We start from the raw sequence: 21,599 nt of genomic DNA, 5'->3' as shown, positions 1-21,599 counted from the left end.
AAGATATTTCATATACTTTACTATAGTAACCAAGATTTCGGGGTGGGCTTAAGCCCGGAAGCCCCCCTAAATACGCCACTGGAAACAAGTGATTCTCTATGAAATGAAGTGAAATGTTTCAGTTCAACCTCCCATAATTATGCAATTTAGGATAAGAGAGATTATGATTAAGGCAAATGAATGAGTATGGAAAAAATAATGGAATGAGAATGTGGGACGAAACGGGAAAACCCCGAGAAAATCCACGGATACCATGTTGTCCACCAGAAGTTTACTTAAGCGATTCTCTAAGACCAATCATTACAACCAAGGAGTGACAAGTGTATCACTAGACGTCCGAAACGAAGAGAGTGTCGCCACAATTAAAATTTCGAAATTCCAGAAGGACATACAGAATAAATGTACAGAAGTATAGTAGTAATGGGGACACCCTGCCTAACTTTGGACTTTGACCCCGACCTTTGTGACGTCATAGGTCAAAGGTCAGTGACCTTGGCCCGGGGTCAATGACCTAGGGGTACCATGGCCCACCCCCTCTAAATTTTGGCAGGGGTACCATGGCCCACCCCCTAAATTTTGGCAGGGGTACATAGGACCACCCCCCTTAAATTTTGGAAATTGCCAAATCTAAAAATTGGGTATGGTAGCCTAGGACCACAGTATGTACCTCTATCCGTATTGGGGGTCTATGTCGTTCCCTTTCATGGGTAAAAAAATTGCCAAAAAAGTCAAATTTCGGGGGTTTTTGACCTAATTTATCCCCTTGGATGAGGTGTTATTACCCTATATGGTTATATGGGCGTATACAGGGGTCCATTCCCTTTCATAAGACATGGGTATATTAATGCACCCCTTGAAAAATTTGGGAGGGGTACCTTGGCCCACCCCTTAAATTTTGGAAATTGCCAAATCTAAAAATTTGGTATGGTAGCCTAGGACCATAGTATGTACCTCTATTAGTATTGGGTGTCTATGTCGTTCCCTTTTATGGGTAAAAAATTGCCAAAAATTCAAATTTCGGGGTTTTTTGACCTAATTTATCCCCTTTGATGAGGTGTTATTACCTTATATAGTTATATGGACGTATACAGGGGTCCATTACCTTTCATAAGACATGGGTATATTAATGCACCCCGGGAGGGGTACCTTGGCCCACCCCTTAAATTTTGGAAATTGCCCAATTTAAACATTGGGTATTATAGTATAGGACCCTAACATGTATTATGATAAATTTGGGTGGTCCACCTCGTTCCCTTTTAGGGGTACAAAATTGCCAAAAATATAAACGTAAGCAATACGTTGTACCACGTGTTTGGTTTTTGGTCCATTTTATCCCCTTGGATGAGATCCTATGATTACAAGGGATCTATTTCCTATCATAAGACATGGGTATATTGTTGCACCCTTCTTAAAATTTGGCAAGGGGTCCACTGAAATTGTCCAATTTAAGCATAGTACAGGACTTCAATATGTTTCGGTGGTCCTATTGCCAAATTTTTAAGTACAACCACGTGTTTGGTTATTGACTCAATGTATCCTATTTGATAAGGTATGGACGGGTATCCCCTTTCAATTTGGTATAACCCCTCGGGTGTAGTACGGTCACGTGATCGATGATTTGGTTTTGATGCGCGACGAGGTCCCTGGTCAATGTTCTCTAGGAATTAGGTGGAAACTTTGATAGGAAAGATTCATGGCATTTAATTTTTTTTGCAACTTTCAAACTAAAAAAAAATCAAACCAAAGTTTTTCAAAACAAAAATTTGAAACGAAAAATTTTCAAAAATTTTCAAACAAAAAAATTTCAAACAAAGTTTTCAAACAAAAATTTTGAAACGAAAAATTTTCAACCAAAAAATTTGAAACGAAAATTTTTTTTCAAACTAAAGAATTTTGAAAACAAAAAAATGTGAAGCAATATTTTTTTTGAAACGAAAAAATTTTCAAACTAAACATTTGAAACAAAATTTTGAAAACAAAAATTTTCAAAACAAAAAATTTCCAACAAAATTTTCAAACAAAAATTTTGAAACAAAAATTTTTTAAACAAAATTTCGAAACAAACATTTTTAACTAAAATTTCAAACGAAAAAATTCCAAACTAAAAAAATTCACGTTTCACGGTTAACCGTCAAACTTTATCCGGTTTTTAACTATTCGATTAACAAATAAACGGTTTTCAACTATTCGATTAACAAATAAACGGTTTTCAACTATTCAATAAACAGATGAACGGATTTTTCCTTTTCACACCAGTGAGTGTAAGAATTGTTGTACTCGCTTTAAATACGCATCATTTTTGAAACAAGGTGTTAGTGTTCATCATGGATACACAGTGGAAACATCCATTTACCTGTATTCTCGCAGGGCCTAGTGGGTGTGGAAAAACGTATTTTGTGAAGCGATTACTGTCACATCTCCCAACCATGATCAATGCAAAATTTCGTAAGATATACTGGTATTATGCTGAATGGCAAGACATGTATGCAACAATGCCGGTTCCAGTAGAATTTCACGAAGGACTTCCACGAATGAAAGATTTTCAGCCTCAAGATGGACCACATTTGATTATTATTGATGACCATATGCGAGAAGTGAATAGTGATATTGTTGATATGTTCACAAAAGGATCACATCATCGAAATATTAGTGTGATTTTTATAACACAAAATGTATTTCATCAAAGTAAAGCAAATAGAAATATGAGTTTAAATTGTTCGTATTTGGTGTTGTTTAAAAATCCACGTGACAAGTCACAAATCAAGCATATGAGTTATCAAATCATGCCTGAGCATCCACTGTTTCTACAAGAAAGTTATGCAGACGCAACAAGAAATCCACATGGCTATTTACTGATGGATCTTAAACAAGATACACCCGATGAAATGCGATTTCGTACAAATATTTTTCCCGACGATTTGCATCATTATGTTTACGTACCAACAAAACATGTTTAAATTATTGTGCATGTGAAAAAAATGACTTAGTCTGTCACGATGTCTCCTACAGTGAAACACGCTGATCTGCTACGTGCTCTGCACAAAGCTAAACCAAGATTGCGTAAAGCTATTATTGCCAATGCAGACGCTTCATTAATTCATAGTATTTGTGAATGTTGTTATAATGTCTTAAAAGGCAATGTTCCACTGACAAGTGCGCAGAAGTCAAGATTAAAGCGTTACAAGAACACGCTCCGCTATCTCGTAGACAATACAAAATCATTGGATAAAAAGAAGAAACATTTAGCCGTACAACAAGGAGGATTCTTACCTGCATTACTTGCACCTATTGTAGGAAGTGTGTTATCCAGTATTTTGTTTAAACAATAAACATCATGGAACATAGCAAGAAGATGGTTTTAGTGCCACCAGAAATGCTTCAACGAATGCATGCATCATCATCCCGTGCGAGTGAAAATCGAGAATCTAATCTCGATCGTGAAATGCAATCTATATTGAATACATCGTATCCAAGTGATGAAGAAAAATGGAATCAGTACAATAAAATATTACAGAAATATCTTTATGTGATACGTAAACAAGAAGAACCAATACCACTTACAATTACATCAATGAAACCTGATAGTGACGTCCCGAATGTTGACGATAGCACGAAACAAGAAATTTTAGCCGCAATACCACAAATGTATCGTAAGAAAGCCGAACTACTATTCCGTCGTTTAAAACAAGATGACGCAATTACGTGGGATCATAAAGGAACAGTGTACATCAACGACAATAAACTACATGGATCCAATATTGTAGATTTAATGTGTGATGTGACTCGACCGAGGAAACATTCTAATCCTCAAGGCTGGGAATTGTTTTGCAACTACCTTGCATCGTCAAACACACCTCAAGAATTGATTGGTAATCCACGAAGATTAAACTATATTGTCAAGCATAATAGTACAACAGCATCTGAAGGATCTGCACCACCAAAACCGGCACCTGAATTATTTTCTTCCGGAGAAGAAGAAGAAGAAGATAATGATGATGATGTTTTAGAAGTCCGACCAAAAAGAAAACGTATCATTCCACAATGGTCAACGTACAAACCATGAACAAAAAGTTGAAATCCATTTATTACAATCCAGCACACCATGCATCATTTTCTACTGCAAAGAAATTATGGCAAGCCACAGGAAAATCTATACCTCTAGCCAAAATAAAACTTTGGTTAAACAAACAACCTACCTACACGTTACATCGTCCTGTACGTCGTCGTTTCCGTAGAGATTTTTATCTTGTCAACAATATTGACGATCAATGGGAATGTGATTTAAATGATTTACAATCACTTCAAAACTATAATGACAATTACCGCTATATTCTTACAGTGATTGATGTGTTTAGTCGGTACGGATGGGCTGTACCACTAAAATCAAAAAGTGCCGAGGATATAGTGAATGCATTTGAAATGATTTTCCAGGACAGGAAACCAATTGTGCTACGTAGTGATCAAGGAACTGAATTTACCAACAAGACAGTACAAAAGTTTCTCAGGAAACACAACGTGCAACATGTTACAACAAAGGATCCAGATATTAAAGCCAGCATCGCAGAAAGATTTAATCAGACATTGAAACATCGTATGTGGAAGTACTTTACCAAATATCAAACATACAATTACATCAAAGTATTGCCTTTACTTGTAAAAGCATACAATGAAAGTCGGCATTCCAGTATTAAAATGGCATCTGCAAACGTTTCTCAGGACAATTTACTGGAGGTGTGGCATAACTTATATGACAAAAAGCTACAACGTTCAAAACAAGATACGGATTTATCTGTTGGTGATACTGTTCGTATAAGTAAAACAAAACGTATCTTTGACAAGGGTTACCTCGAGAACTGGACTTGGGAAATATTCAGAGTAAAAGCCATTGTACCAAGAAACCCACCAGTGTATCGACTAGAGGATTTAAATCATCAACTCATCGATGGTGTTTTCTACAGAAAAGAATTACAACCAGTACCGCTCCCTTCGACGTTCCTCATCGATAAAATATTACGTACAAGAACAAAAGGTCGCAGAAAGGAGTATCTCGTCCAGTGGAAAGGATATCCTTCCTCATTCAATTCGTGGATCCCAGCAACTTCATTGAAGAAGAAGAATGGAACCTGATCAAGATTTTTACGTTACACTTCCCAGTAATAGTTCCATGGATTATTTTCCAGAAAATACATTGACTTCATATATTACGAAATTACAACGACGTGTAGAGTTTCGCCAGAAATGGGATGTGGCAATTGTAGAGATTCATTATCCACATTCTTTACTGAACATTAACAGTAAAAACAATAAAATATATTACAAATCATCAAGTAGTAATGATCAAGAACCGTGGAAGGTTGTAACGATCCCTGTACGCTATTATAACAATATACGGGATCTTATTCATGCAATTAATATACATCATAAAGAAACCAATTTATTTATATCTCATGACGCAACTAATAATATATGCCTCATAAGACATCCCAAAAAGGAAATCCATACTTCTGTACAAATCTCACCAAGTGTTAGTTTAATGCTTGGATTTGAACCGAAAAGTGATTTAAAAGATATGGAAAAGGGACAATATACACCGGATGTACGATTAGGCTTACCATCACAAATGTACGTCTATTGTGACATTATTGAATCTGTCATTGTTGGAGATACAATGGTACCCTTGCTACGAATTGTCAACATGGATCCTGTGAATCATACTTTTGGAAGTCATGCAGTACAAATCTTTAATCCTGCACATTATGTTCCGGTGGAAAAAATGAATTTTGAGCAAATACAAATCGATATAAGGGATAGCACAGGTCATCGTATGCCATTCACCTTTGGAACGGTGTGTACAAAACTACATTTCCGTCGTCGTCGTCATGACTGATCCGTACTTGCAATACTACCAAAAACAAGCGTTGTCCGGTATCGGCAACGTCTATGTGGGAAGTCCCTATCAAGCAGGACATGGCATTGGAAGTTTCCTTGGTGGCTTATTTCGTTCAGTGTTACCACTTGTGAAGCAAGGCGCTAAAACTGTGGGAAAAGAATTATTAAAATCAGGTGCCAATATGATTAATGATGTTGTGATCTCGAATCAACCGCTGGAAGAATCGTTTCATCAACGTATGCAAGAGGCAAAATCAAATTTACAAGAAAAAGCTAAAAATAAGTTGAAAACTATGCTGGGAAGTGGATATCATAAACGAAAATGGGATGACTGCTCTCAGTTTGAGGTTGACCTTCCAACGATCAACAACACCATCAATCCTACAAAGAGACGTAAATTATCACATAAGAAGAAGAAGAAATCATTGGCATCGTCACCAGATATTTTTGATTAATTCAACGATGGCTTTCTTACATCATCAATCCTGTGAATGTGTAAAAAGTGAATTGGACATTTTTTCAACGTTGCCCACGCAAACCAGTGTTCTGGACAATCGTATTATAGGCTACAAACCAATTAGTTCAATAGCTGAAAATTCACCAATAGAATTTGTAGTGAGTGGTAGCAGTGATGAATATATTGATTTACCACAAACCTTATTATACATCCAAGCACAAATTGTGAAACCAGATGGTTCATCCTTCACCGAAACGGATAAAGCAATTGCACCTGTCAATGATTTTCTAAATGCTATGTTTAGTGAAGTACAAATCTACTTGAACAATAAACTGATTTCATTTCCGTCACATAATCATCCATATCGTTCGTACCTGGAAAAACTGCTCAATTATAGTGATGGAGCTAAAAATACACATTTACAAACAGCAATGTGGTTTCAAGATACGGCTGGTCATATGAACGCAACCACAAGTGAGAACAAAGGATTTCAACAACGCTATGAACTGACAAAACAAAGTATGAAATTCGATATGATTGGACATCTTCATTGTGACATTTTTAATCAAGATAAATTTTTAATTCATGGAGTGGAATTACGTGTGAAACTTATTCCTGCAAAACCAAACTTTTGTCTCATGGCCGGTGAAAGTGGTGTCAGTGCAAAAATCAATATTCTAGATGCATCGTTGCAGGTGAAAAAAGTTAGCATCAGCCCTAGTGTTAAATTGGCACACAATAAAATTTTACAATCTACACCGGCAAAGTATCCTTTGACAAGGGTTCAAATGAAATCATTTACCATCCCGAAGGATATACAATCCAAAACTATTGATAACCTGTTTATGGGAACATTGCCAAATCGTATTATTGTAGGATTTACATCGAATGAAGCATCCAGTGGAACTATTACCACCAATCCATTTGAATTTCAACATCTAAACATTAATTTCTTTACATTGTACGTGGATGGAAAAGCTGTACCTTCAAAACCATTGCAACCCAACTTTGAAGAAAATCTCTACATTTCATCGTACCACACATTGTTCTCAGGCTCTGGCATACATTTTACCAATACTGGAAATACAATTTCAAGAGCCGACTACAAGAATGGATATACACTGTTTGTATTTGACCTAACTCCCGATTCTTCTGCTGGAGATTGTCACTATTGGAATTTACAACGACATGGCGCCATCCGATTGGAAGTTCATTTCCAAGAGAAATTAGCAGCACCTGCAAACTGTATTGTGTATGGGGAGTTTTCCTCACTCCTAGAGATCGACCACCAGCGCAACATTATCCTGGACTTTTAAATTACAAGGTACGTATACGTTATGTATCATTTCCATTCACGATGTTGAATACATTACAATTAGCTAGTGCTTTACACGGTAGTCCATTATTCAGAAATCATTTTACCGGGGTATTTGCAAGCGATGAGTTGCCCTCACGGATTTCTCTTCCTCTGGCAATGATTGTAAATACAGATCCATCTACAAAACTAGGAAGCCATTGGATTGCAATTTATATTGATCATCGCGGTGTTGGAGAATATTTTGACAGCTATGGCCTTCCTCCTTATGTACCACAACATGTTGCATTCTTAAAACTTCATTGTATGTACTATAAATATAATAATAGCCAAATGCAAAGTCTTGGTTCATCCGTATGTGGCTATTATGCTTATTTTTATTTGTGCTGTAAAGCCCAAGGAAAATCTCTGCGTGAAATTCAATACTTGTTCACAACAGTACCCACGGTTAATGATCGTAGACTGCTGCAATATACCTTCCAGGTAATTTTATCATATTTATCATTGCAAATGTATTGTTTAATCATCATCTATTTCTATACTAATCATCTTTTTCCTCGTTCTTTTTACAGAATTCACAATACGAAGTTTTGCAAACGGGTGCTATGCTGCAAAACATGGAAACAAATCATCACAATCAAGAAGAGGAGGCGGTCTAATGAAGAAACCCAGCTCAATATACAAACATTGTCATTAAGAAAGAAAAAGAAGAAACCAGAAATATGAATAAAATACAATTTATGCTGACCTATGTGTTTTTATTGTTCATTCCACATACAACGTTATCAGATTCTCCTAAAGAACTGTGCGATATGAGACGAGAACCCTGTGCAAAGTTTCCACCTAATTCCTAGAGAACATTGACCAGGGACCTCGTCGCGCATCAAAACCAAATCATCGATCACGTGACCGTACTACACCCGAGGGGTTATACCAAATTGAAAGGGGATACCCGTCCATACCTTATCAAATAGGATACATTGAGTCAATAACCAAACACGTGGTTGTACTTAAAAATTTGGCAATAGGACCACCGAAACATATTGAAGTCCTGTACTATGCTTAAATTGGACAATTTCAGTGGACCCCTTGCCAAATTTTAAGAAGGGTGCAACAATATACCCATGTCTTATGATAGGAAATAGATCCCTTGTAATCATAGGATCTCATCCAAGGGGATAAAATGGACCAAAAACCAAACACGTGGTACAACGTATTGCTTACGTTTATATTTTTGGCAATTTTGTACCCCTAAAAGGGAACGAGGTGGACCACCCAAATTTATCATAATACATGTTAGGGTCCTATACTATAATACCCAATGTTTAAATTGGGCAATTTCCAAAATTTAAGGGGTGGGCCAAGGTACCCCTCCCGGGGTGCATTAATATACCCATGTCTTATGAAAGGTAATGGACCCCTGTATACGTCCATATAACTATATAAGGTAATAACACCTCATCAAAGGGGATAAATTAGGTCAAAAAACCCCGAAATTTGAATTTTTGGCAATTTTTTACCCATAAAAGGGAACGACATAGACACCCAATACTAATAGAGGTACATACTATGGTCCTAGGCTACCATACCAAATTTTTAGATTTGGCAATTTCCAAAATTTAAGGGGTGGGCCAAGGTACCCCTCCCAAATTTTTCAAGGGGTGCATTAATATACCCATGTCTTATGAAAGGGAATGGACCCCTGTATACGCCCATATAACCATATAGGGTAATAACACCTCATCCAAGGGGATAAATTAGGTCAAAAACCCCCGAAATTTGACTTTTTGGCAATTTTTTACTCATAAAAGGGAACGACATAGACACCCAATACTGATAGAGGTACATACTGTGGTCCTAGGCTACCATACCCAATTTTTAGATTTGGCAATTTCCAAAATTTAAGGGGGGTGGTCCTATGTACCCCTGCCAAAATTTAGGGGGTGGGCCATGGTACCCCTGCCAAAATTTAGAGGGGGTGGGCCATGGTACCCCTAGGTCATTGACCCCGGGCCAAGGTCACTGACCTTTGACCTATGACGTCACAAAGGTCGGGGTCAAAGTCCAAAGTTAGGCAGGGTGTCCCCATTACTACTAGTATCCACAAAAATAGTCGTTCTTTAGCACGCTAACATGAGATCGTGCATGAGCGCCAAAACTATGTTAGTTATTGAACCAATTTAATTAGAACTTGCTGTCACATACGTCGTACAATTCTGACTTTGCTCCGAGTGATTGTTTTTAGCTTCTGAAGAAGCTCTCGGAAAACAAAATGTACATGGATGGGCGATGTAATTGAGAAAAATCTCCAATGGTTTAGTAACAACCAACAGAATTCAACATTTTCGGAATAGGGAAGGTAGTATATATGGCGCATGTAGTTTACAAAGGAATCAAATACACTTTTGGTCATTTTGGTCATAGGCTTATTTCATGTTTAAGGTCTTTGCCTGTAGTTCCTTTCAGAGTTTAAAATATTTATGTTCAGATATTGTACGAGGGTCACCGCAAAAGTCATAGTAAGTCATATACGTATATTACAAAAATGGGAACGAAGCAAGAAATTCTGAAGTACGCAAATGGAAGTACACTACTACTTCAAGTACAGTAGACTACATATGTAAACGTTACATATAGGGAGTTGGACATATAGGGGACATACTTATCCCCATCAGAAAATTGCACTAGAAAAATGAGTACAATGAAGTGTTCGTTTTATATCTATTTTACCTCGAATTGCATTACAAACCTTATGATTACAATTGAGGAGTGTATTTCCAAAACATGCCATATCCAAAAATGTCCGGATTTTGAATTGAATATCGAAGAGTGTACTATGGAACCTCTTACGTCAAATTTTGTATTTTTTTTTTTTTTTTTTTTTTTTGGTCAAAACATTATTTTCTATGGTAAATTCTGTTTGAAATATCACTTGCCATAGTGTTTCAACGTAAAAAGATATAGTTTTTTTGCCCTTTCTGAAGAATTCTACCAATCAGATTTAGCAAGTTTTATAAATACACTCCTGAATTGTGCATATGGCCTAGAAACTCATACCAATGGCACCTAAAGTCCTACAAACTAGTTCCCCCAAAATTCACCAGATGGCAGGGTCAAGATGCTGCAGTAACATCACATAGCCGAACTGTGAACGCACTGTACTACTTTCGCACGTCCCTGCAAAGACAACTACGTCAGGCTATTCGGAGAAACGCTCTGAAGGTCTACACGATGCGTTTATCCTCCATGACAACGCGACAGCTCATATTGCAGCGTGTATGCAGAATCTTGTTGCGCAATGGGGATGGGAAATACTGAAGCATTCACAATATTTCCACCAAAAGTGAGTGGTTATGGAAGTTAGCATTTTAAACAGATATTAACTGAATGCTCGAATAAATTTAATTTAAAATTACAAGGGGAAAAAAACTTCTGCCTGGTTTATACACTCGCATTAATTTCTTTCGACAAAAAAAAAAAAAAAAAAAAAAGTTTCGTTTTCTCATTTCCGAAAAGAAAATCACGCATTTTAATACATGCTAAACATTCAATCAGCAAACTGAGATTCCACTTCCGGTAGATTTTGCAATTGAAGCTTGAAGCTTTGAGGGCTTTTAAAATAAATTTTGAGTCTCGTTTCTCCAGATTTTAGTGCAATTGCAAATGACATCAATACTTTTCAAACTAATTTTAACGTCGATATAGAAGCTCTTTCTCCAGACCTTTAAATGGAAATGATTGATTTGCAGTGTAGCAATATTGCTGAAGAAAAATGTTTAAATTTATAATTCCTAGAATTTTATAAGTCTTTCATTCATGCGATTTGATGAGTTGCATAAATTTGCTCGTGGCATTGTTTCCACTTTCGGAACTACTTGTCTGTGTGGAAAAAAATCTCCAAAATGAAATATACAAAAAAAAAAAAAAAAAAAAAAAGAAAGAAAAGAAAAAAAGAAAAGAAAAAAGAAAAAAAGAAAAAGAAATATTTACATATCGGAGTTAACTGATGAGCATTTGAAGTTGCTGCTGATAGTTTCCACTAGTAAACCTAGGTTCACTAGTAAGCTTTCATCTCTGGTGCATGAGGGCCATGGCTCGATCCTATCTCGCGCCAAGTTAGCTTTGTAGTGGACAACCCTGTGTTCTTGGATTTTCTCGGTGTTCTCCCGTTTTCTTCCACCATTGCATTCATTTCTCATTATCAGCGTCTCCTTTAGCCTAGCTGGCATATGCGAGGTACGTAAAACTGAAAGATTTCATTTCATTTCAACTTGAACTACAGTTAAAATGTTCAATTTTATAATGTACGTCAGTTACTGTGTTTCGTAATTGGTTGTATAAAGTTATCTGATTATTATTTTGGATGATTTACTTAGTAAGTCTTACAATTTAATCAAAATAAACTGTGGTGGAATCGGATTGGAGGTTCTCGCGGGCTGTAGTTTATTTATTTATTTAATAAGGACAACACAACAGGCATGCATAATCCCCAGTTATAGTGTCGTGTACATAATTACAAGTATATAACATACACTATTATACATAGCATATATTATTATAGCCCTACATACACAAATGTACATTGTTTAATTATCTAGAAATTATTGCCCGATAATTATTTTCGGACAAACTAAAATACATCTAATACATGAAATCTAATCATTTCGTTATATGAAGCATACATTCTCCACAAAGGAGACGTATGCAATATGTTAGTTCTTGCTTTTCTACAATAGAATGTCCCAGTGTTTGCTGTTCTAGCCTTAGCTGTTGGGACACGTAATAATACTTCTGAAACTAATTCTGGAGAATCAACTTTACTGTTTAATAATTTATAAGAACAACAAATCAAAAACCCATCTCTTTTTTTCTAGTATTTGAAAACAAATTCGTTACTGAGTCATCATAGGGAACACACTTTGAGTAGAAACCGGTTTTCTTGTATCCAAGCATTTTTAAGAATTTAAACTGTATATTTTCTATTGCATCAGAGTATTTAGTGACATTTGGTGTCCAAACAGTACAACAGTATTCTAATTTTGACCTCACATACGAAAAATGTAACCTTATAAATGTTGATTCTCTGTAGAAATCCTGTCCTATCCTATAAATTAAACCTAGGTTTCTATATGCACTACTCGTTATTGCGGCAATGTGTTGAGCAAAGGTCAGTTTGCTATCCTCTGGAGTCCTCTGTGCTATACAGTTTAATGTTTTCGAAGTTTTTACTAATGTTTGGGCATTTAATACACTCCTCTACTTCTCAATATGTCAGGATTTTAAATTATTTTCTATTGTTCATGAGTAGAAGCTGTAAAATGAACTGAAATCTTTGAGTTAACGTCCCACGTTTATGTCTGTTAGGCTAAGGGAGATAATGATTAAAACAAGTGAATGCTGGTGGAAGACTTGGTGGAATGAGAAAGTGGGAGGAAACAGGAAAATCCCGAGAAAACCCACGAACACGATGTCGCTCATCATAGTCTTATTTCGCCGGGGATCGAACCAGGGACCCCATGCACCAGTAGTACGAGCACTACCACTGAGCCACCGTGCCTCTAAAAGCTGTAAAATCATATTCAGTTTTAAGATATAAGTATTTAAGAGTCTTCATCCCGGCGAAATTAAAATACAGCTAATTTTTACAGTAATTATGTGATATCTTGAAATAGATAAGATAATTGAAATATGGAACAAGAGCGCCCTAGATAATATTATTTTGCGTGAGGTACCGTTATCACAAGTCACCTAGTGGCTTTCCGTTTTCAGCTGTTTAGAAACGCGAAAATAAATGCCGATTTTCAAAGTGGCTCGAAATCGAAAGCAGATAGGTGAGTCGTGATAACGGTTTCTCATGTAAAATAATATTGTCTAGGGCGCTCTTGTTCCACATTTCGATTATCTTTTACTTATTTGAAGATATCACATAATTACTGTAAAATTAGCGGTATTTTAATTTCGCCTGGATGAAGACTCTTAAGGGCTTTCTTTTGTTCGTGCTGTCTTTCGAGAGTGTATGCCGCATTATAAATGCGCACTTTAACTTTGGTATAACTAAAACCTAACAAAATACTTGCGCAAATATCCTTTATATTCTTATATGGATAATAATAATAAAAATAATAATTTTTAAGTAATACAAATATTTCCTTGAGCTTCAACTCCCAACTTTTGCTGAGAGAAGAATTTCTTTCGCTTAGTTATAACCCATTCATATTCCAGCGGAAGTTATTCGTGTTGCTTCTGCTAAGAAGTTTCTGCCATCCATCCAGCGATTCGAACGAGCTCTTGAATATTTCATCTGGATGGGTGAGCATAAGGTACATCGAATAGTTATTATGTAAATTACAATTTCTTGCTTTCGATCATTACATGCTCACCACTTGTTCTAGATTCTGTTGGAAGCTATCTGATTATCCGTTCCGTCATTTTTGTAACCAAAGATTTTTTTTAAAGGGTAAATAGACTACCATTCATGAATGATGGACTTGGCTCCCTGGAGCTTCAGAACTGCAAAAAACGTTTCTCTTGTAGATCTCCATACAATTTATTCAGGGATATGTATGACGGTACCACTTTTAAAGTTGCTTTTGCGAGTAGGCACTCCAGAAGGTAATATTTCTTTAAAGAACTTTAGGTAGAAGTTTAGGAAATATAATAATTTTATTTATGTAAAGGGTTTTCCACAAAAAGCGCAACTTTTGAAATGCCCATTATTTATGTTTTAGTAAGTTGGCAACACTGAAAATTACCCGATTTTCATCTGTTGCCTTTGTAATTAGTAGAAGCACTAAATAGCACATGATCCGTATCTATATTCTACATGAGTAGAAATGAAGCACTCACCACAATTGTAATAGGTTTTCATTATGACAACAGGCTGTTCCGTTGTGAAGCGTTCCATTCCTACCCGTACAGAAAACGGATAATCATTATGTGCTATTCGGTGCTCTGTGACTACTAACCACAAAGATCACATATGAAAAACGTATAACGTTCAGTGCTGCCAACTTACTAGAACAGAAATGGCGGGTATTTCAAAAGTTACATTCTTTAAGAACATCATTTACATAAACTGAAAAACTCACTCTGATTCATTCAAGACCAGAGTTCCAAAACTGTTAGATTCCCTTGCAATTTTCTATAAAATATTGTCGTTGGACCCTCGTAGAAAAGACATGATTTTGCGAAATTCAAACCATAAAGGAGAAAAGGTGCTTGTTTAATTTATTTATTGCTATTCTTTGGATCTCAATACTAGGCGTAAAACACCGAAATTAGATAGAGATAATATCCTTCTATCCTAAGCTGCAGATAAAACGGAATTTTGACAAATACTATCTCTAAAGGAAAAACGGGGACTCGAAAGTTTTTCCTCTGGATTTTCCACAGTAAAAAGTGTTGAAACTTTAATATTTTGTACCATATTCCCCATATGCTTTAGGCTATCGATGAATTGTATTCCCCGTATACTCTAGGCTGCAGATAAACCATACTTTCCGTATACTCTAGGCTGACGATAAACCATATTCCCCATGACGGTAAACCATATTCACCATGTACTCTAGTCTGACAATAAAGTATATTTCCCATATACTCTGGACTGACGATAAACCTTATTCCCCATATACTGTAGACTGACAATAAATCATATTCCCCATATACTCTAGGCTGGTGATAAATCTATAATAGCTGACTGACTTGAACCATGTCGTTACCCTTAAAGGAAAGCACACATGTTCACTCACTGAGGTAAATATCTTTACAACTTATTTCTGGTTGTTATGGGTTTATTTAAAATAAATAAATACAACTGGTGGAAAGAATAGTAAAGATCCTAATTTTATATTACAAGAAGAAATGGGTCTGAGTAATTGCATATTTCTGGAACTATGTAATTTATGACTTTTAATATTGGTAAGACTACTTCACACTTTAATAACTCTTAAAGATTAATCTGTCAGCAAAACTGAAATTTAGAAACTCAAGTGTTAACATCTTACAGGTCACGAGCACGTCACAAGGAGGCTTTTATTTTCAAGAAGACGCGCTGTTCAGCTATATGATGGTATTGCAGCCATTTCTTACAAACAGCAATTTCCGCAAACGCCGTGAGAGATGAGGTTCATTACAACATTTGAAAGATGCCTGTGTGTGTTAATGAGAATAAAGTAAAACAAATGTACGGAATGATTCTCATTAAACGTTGTTAATAGGAGACCAAGAAAATAGAAGTCTTAAAGTTTCAAAATGAAAAATTCCACCTTTACACAAGTAAATTGTGTCTTTTGAAAGATTAAAAAAAAAAAAAAAAAAAAAAAAAGTGCCAAAATGAATTCAATTATTTTTGCCTTTCTTTTGTAACTACATAGCTATCCGTTTTGTTTTCCTTCGTTTGTTCTTTATTATATTATCTTATTTCTTCTTCTTCTTCTTCTCCTCCCCCTTTGTTGGACTTTTATTTCTAAGGAAATGAATGAAAGAAACGTAAGTAAATGAAGAAAGCCTTTCTACTTTGAATAACGAAAGTTCTCCATCTTTTGTTTCTTTATGGGTCTTTTTTTTTATTTTATGAAGGTATTTTCAGAAGAATAGATATAAAAGACGTCCGAAAATCAGTGTTGCCAACCACCTCTCAAGAAAAAAAAATGCTAGATGGTCTTCAGAAATATGCATTTTCAGCGACGGACCAAGGAAAAATTTTCACCCGGACAAAGTGACTTATGGCACCCCTAGTCCTAGCATATATTTTATATTTTATTACAGTGATGTTAATATTTTAAAACCATTTTTCAAACAGAAAAATGATAGTCAAATACATGACATACGTATGTATATTTAGTGTTTAAAAACATGCATATGATATAAACTACATTGTGTTTTATTATTATTATTTATGTACCGATATGTATGAAAAAACAATATCGAACAGCATTTATTGAATACTACTAATGGTGACATGATTACTGCTATATTGTAGATTGTTTTGTTATATCAATAACATCAGGAGTCATTCTACCATATATCCAATTATGTAACAATAAATTTATTCCAATAACTTGAAATACCAATAAATATATTTCACATATGTACTGGCGCAAATCCCAGGGAATGAGAGGGATATGCCACCTCCAATCTTGGAACTGAGGGGGTACTGTCCCCCCAATAATCCGATTTGAAATGTCTATTTTGGGGAGAAATTTGTTGATTTGTTTCCGATTGCCACAAAGGAAAGTAAGATGAATTTGATGTTCTCCCAGCATAAGCCTAAATCTACCAGACTCCCAATGTTGAAGACAACTCTGCTCCCTATGATCCTTCACAGCATTGGTTTTCAACTTCATAAATATTTTGAACATCGCTTAAAAAAAAATGAGAACGGACTTACTCCCCCCCCCCCCCCAATGTTGAAGGCATATTGCGCAACTGTACATATGTTTGAAAGTGTTTTACGCGTCGGGAGAAAGGATTCAAAAATAGTGGCTGAATATTTTTCTTGTAGTGTCGCTTCTAAACCCCTCCTATCTTGTTGCAAAGTGCTGTTATATTCGATTTCACAAACATTGTCGAAATGAATGATTTGGCAATAACTGCACATATAGCAGAACAATAACATCATCTAGACACTACTTTCAACATAGGCCGACAGTTTGGCGCGGCGGTGTCATTTCTAAGAAATCAAAAAGTAAGTGTATTTTACATTCATTGCCTGGGAAAAGTTCACAAAGAACATGGCTCGCTATAAACAATACCAACCCCCCCCCTCCACTCTTTCTTCTACATATCATGTCTCCGTTTGTCGATACAGCTCCCCTAGCAAGGGCGCCGATTTCTCTGTAAATTTGGGGGAACATTCAGATGCAGAAAGCATATATGAGGATTTTAAAACAAATTGCATTCAAATTATGCCAAATATTGTAAATTTACAAATATAGTAAAGGGGCCCACATGAGATTTGGGGAGCCCGGTCCCCCTTGCCCCCCGGGATCGGCGCCCTTGCCCCCTAGTACTATGAAACTCTCTTCTTCCATTGGGGAATGGAAAAATGATGCAATTGATGCTACTTTACATGAATATAAACCAGAAAAATCAGTAGAAAACACGTTATAAAGTTTATTTCTTGACGTTCGTTTAGGCGCCCTCCTAAATGTGGCGCCCCGGGCAGTGGCACGGGTTGCCCAGCCCTTGATCCGCCCCTGAACATTTTTACGCAAAAAATAGCTCGATTTTGGACTGCTAACCTATAACTAAAATTGTAGATTTTAAATCCCCTTTTGTATGTGTAGAACTATAAGTGAGTTATACTAAACTTTGAAATGCTGAATTGTATTTACTGAAGACTTACAAGTAATATATATGACTTGAAATTACAATAAAATCCGTCAACAACTCATCTAATTTGTGAAAGTCAACAGCCATAATAATCAATTGAATTCAAATAAGTCATCATTGATGCCGTCGCAGCTAGCCGAAGCGCTGAAATTGGATGCACCATCGTTGAATTGTGGATTGATTGTATAGGCTTCCATTATCCCAATTTTGTAGTAGTACTTCTTCCGACAGGTCATAGTCTTTACAGCACTTCTTATTTCTCCGTAAACCTGCACGAATCATGACTGCATTGAATGTTTTCAATCTCATCCGTTCAAAATTCACAGAAAATAAAATTCACTTTTAATTTCCATTTCCAAGTGGGAAAAGAACATAGTAGCAAGGGCGCCGATCCTGGGGGGCCGGGGGAAGCACCCCCCAAAAGCTCATGTGGGCCTCCTACTGTATTTATGAATATACAATATTTGGAATAATTTGAATTCAATTTGTCTTAAAATCCTCATATATATAACTTCTGCATCTGAATGGGCCCCCCTCAAATTTACAGAGAAATCGACGCTCTTGCATAGTAGGATAGTGTGAATTCTTTGAAGCCATGAACTAAAATTTATAATTAGATATCCTATTTATTTCTTGTAATAAACTAAAACAATTTACGTGGCTTGAACAACCGAAGTTACTAAATATGTATTATATAATTCTTTTTTGCAATGCTATGCGAAATTAAAATAATTAAAAAGTAGCGTACGGAGCCGTTAAAGGGGCGTAAAATTCTTTCTAAGTTGACAAGTATTGTTGAGTAGCTGTAAATCTGTGGAGTGGGGAAGAAAAGAATTTCTTTTTAAAAGGGGGGGAGGTGGTTGCTTAATAAAACATCCTCTGTTTTAAGAAATCAATTAATACTAATGTATTAATATTACTAGAGGAAAGTGCCCTAAACCGGACCCCTCCCCCTAAAGTGGACCCCCGGTCTCCTGCCTATACGTTCTCCTGAACTCTAGCAGGACAAAGTCTAAATAGTAGTTTAGACTTCTACCACTCTCTAACAGAGCGCACACGTCGCACGCTTCACTTGTTGCTTATCAGTCCGTCATTACGTGTTTTGACAGTGGAAAAAGTTTCTACGTTGTGCTAAACTTTTTATAATTTCTCCTGGATATTAGTAGGTAAGCCTTTCGACCTATATACATTCTTAAATGGTAAGGTTTTGGGCTAATGTTTATCACTAAATCGCTTCGTTTAGATGTTTGGTTAAAAATCTATTGAATTAACAAACTGTAGGCTATAGTCGCGCAAACCGGACCCCCTTCAGTTGCCTAAACTGGACCCCTAGTTGTACACACTCTTAGAGCTATATTCTCTTTGAATTATGTTGCAGATTTAAAGATGATAATGGGTTCTCTCAAACGTTACTACAGCGAGGAAATCAGGCATTGGTTACGGCATAATGAACGTGCTGTCAGTGCTTTTGATGAAATGGAGCTGTTTGGCAAAGCCTATATTAGATTACAAACAGCTCAAATAGCAAGCAACGGATTTAAAGCAACAGGCATATACCCGTTGAACAAGAAGCCGTTTTCAGATGCTGAATACATTGAAGAGGCAAACAGAAAACGAGATTTCTCTTTTTATGGATCTGTATTCAAGAAAAAATCTGAAAATCAGAACTTTCCATATAATAGACAAGAATGTGATGAAGACGAACTACAAGTTATCGTAGAGTTTGATCCAAGTCAGCCATCAACATTTTCGGCAGATCAGATCATTTCTCTGTCATCAGCTACAGTTGAGGATTCTCATGGTTCCACATCTACTAAGACAAATCCGTTTGACATCATTCCCATTCCGAGGATCAAAAAAAGAACTTCGAATAGGGGAAGAAAGGCTTGCAGTTCTACGGTAATCACATCTACGCCTTATAAAGCCCAACTGATGGAAGCTAAACGAGCTAAAGAAGCAAAGGAAGCTGAACAGCAAGAAAGGAATCATGCTGAAGGACGCAAAAGCAATCGCGGCCGGGAAAATCGTTCAGCAGTAGTGTCTATGAAAAGGGAAACAATTTCTGAGAAAGCACCTTAATTTTGAGAAAAATGCGAGAGTCAAGCACAGAGGATGAAAACAGCGTGTTCTCAGGAATATCTGAATTGGAGTTTTTCCAAGAAGTTTTCCCATCCAAAGATGATAACGCCTGGTGTATGGTTTGTGACAGAAAATTATCCGACGATTCTAGAGGAGAACTTTGGGTGATGTGCGTTCTGTTTGCTGTGGGCCCATGTGTATTGTGCTGGGGCTGAAAACGACGTGTACATCTGAGATTTTTGTTGCTAAAAGATTTAATTCGTTTTCATATTTTCTGTGTCTTCATATACACAGATACATGTATGCTGCATATTTTTATTAAAACTAAATCATGTGTTTGTTTTATTGCACTTATACTTTAAAACTAGATTATGTTTGCTGAGATTTAATACATTTTTCTAATTTTGTTTAGTATTATTTCGATAACTTTTGCAAGGGGTCCGGTTTTAGCAACTATTTTTCAAATCACCAAAGTGTAAGGTTTTCGAAAACATTTTTTTAAAAATAACAATTGCTAATGATTTTTTCTGAAAGTAGAATGTAAACGGTGCATAACATTGTAAAGTAAATATTTCATGCTTTTAAAATAGTTTCTTTAAGTAATTTATATTTAAAAAAAAATAAAAACAAAATGGGGGTCCGGTTTTGGGTACTTTCCTCTAATATTAATCGTTTTTTAAGTTTACACTTTACTAGCTGAAATACTCATTCTTTGCACGGGTCAGACAAAATATCTATGTAAACAAACTATAACGAAAGACATATCCCGGTAAATGCCCCGTGAGACCCCCTGGTTCCAGTTTGAAAAAAAAAAAAAAGAAATAAAACGCCTCTGGCTTCGAGCATCACCATTTATCTCAGCGACCGCGAAAACTATGGATTTGGCACTAATATCGGTCATTTTGGATTATTTTTACATGTCGCGGTATTCCCCCAGTGACACCGGCCCGCAGCCGAATGGGGTGAATTTGGAAGTTAATGCGATCGGAGTTTTATCATTGATCTCAGAGACCGCGAAATCTATGAATTTGACACTAATATCGGTCATTTTCTACTAGTTTTACATGTCCCGGTAATCGCCCCCTCCCCCTGAGGTACCTTGGTGCGATTTCTGGGGTCTAGACCAAGGTAAACGTGACCCAAATTTGTAACTCTCGGTCCACTTGTCTGTTCTCCAGGCCGCACACAGACAGACAGACCTACAAACAAATTCTTTATTTTATTTATGTAAGATTTAAAAAAAAGTATTTTGAGAATTTATTTAACGGCTAATAAAAAGGCCAAAAATGACAAAAGAGTTTCATAAAATAAATTATTTTTAAGGCTATAAGCATTTCGTAGATTTATATGGCTAAGTGCCTCTCCAGATATGCTAGACTTAGCCAAAAATTGGCCAAATTGGCATCACTGCCGAAAACACCCGAAGTTTAAATTCTGAAGCGTTTATTGTTCTGGATAGAAAGAATAAAAAAAAGGTATTTTTACTGTACGCTATTTGACCTACACACACACACACACACACAAACG

General features: G+C 36.3%; 1 long non-coding RNA gene across 1 annotated transcript in view; it reads left to right on the top strand.

The window, feature by feature from the left end:
- LOC145694259 (uncharacterized) overlaps positions 1-16,472 on the top strand; it is an 81,767-nt gene extending 65,295 nt beyond the window's left edge. The window contains exon 3 of the long non-coding RNA XR_014132986.1: positions 15,667-16,472. This is a non-coding gene — a long non-coding RNA (uncharacterized LOC145694259). The remainder of the gene's footprint in view (positions 1-15,666) is intronic.
- Positions 16,473-21,599: the final 5,127 nt, after the last annotated feature.

Source organism: Thermobia domestica, chromosome 9 (assembly GCF_964235325.1).
Source record: "Thermobia domestica chromosome 9, izTheDome1.hap1.1, whole genome shotgun sequence".
Taxonomy (NCBI): Eukaryota; Metazoa; Arthropoda; class Insecta; order Zygentoma; family Lepismatidae; genus Thermobia; species Thermobia domestica.
The sequence above is the reverse complement of the archived record's forward strand: the minus strand, read 5'-3'. Positions and strand labels throughout refer to the sequence as shown.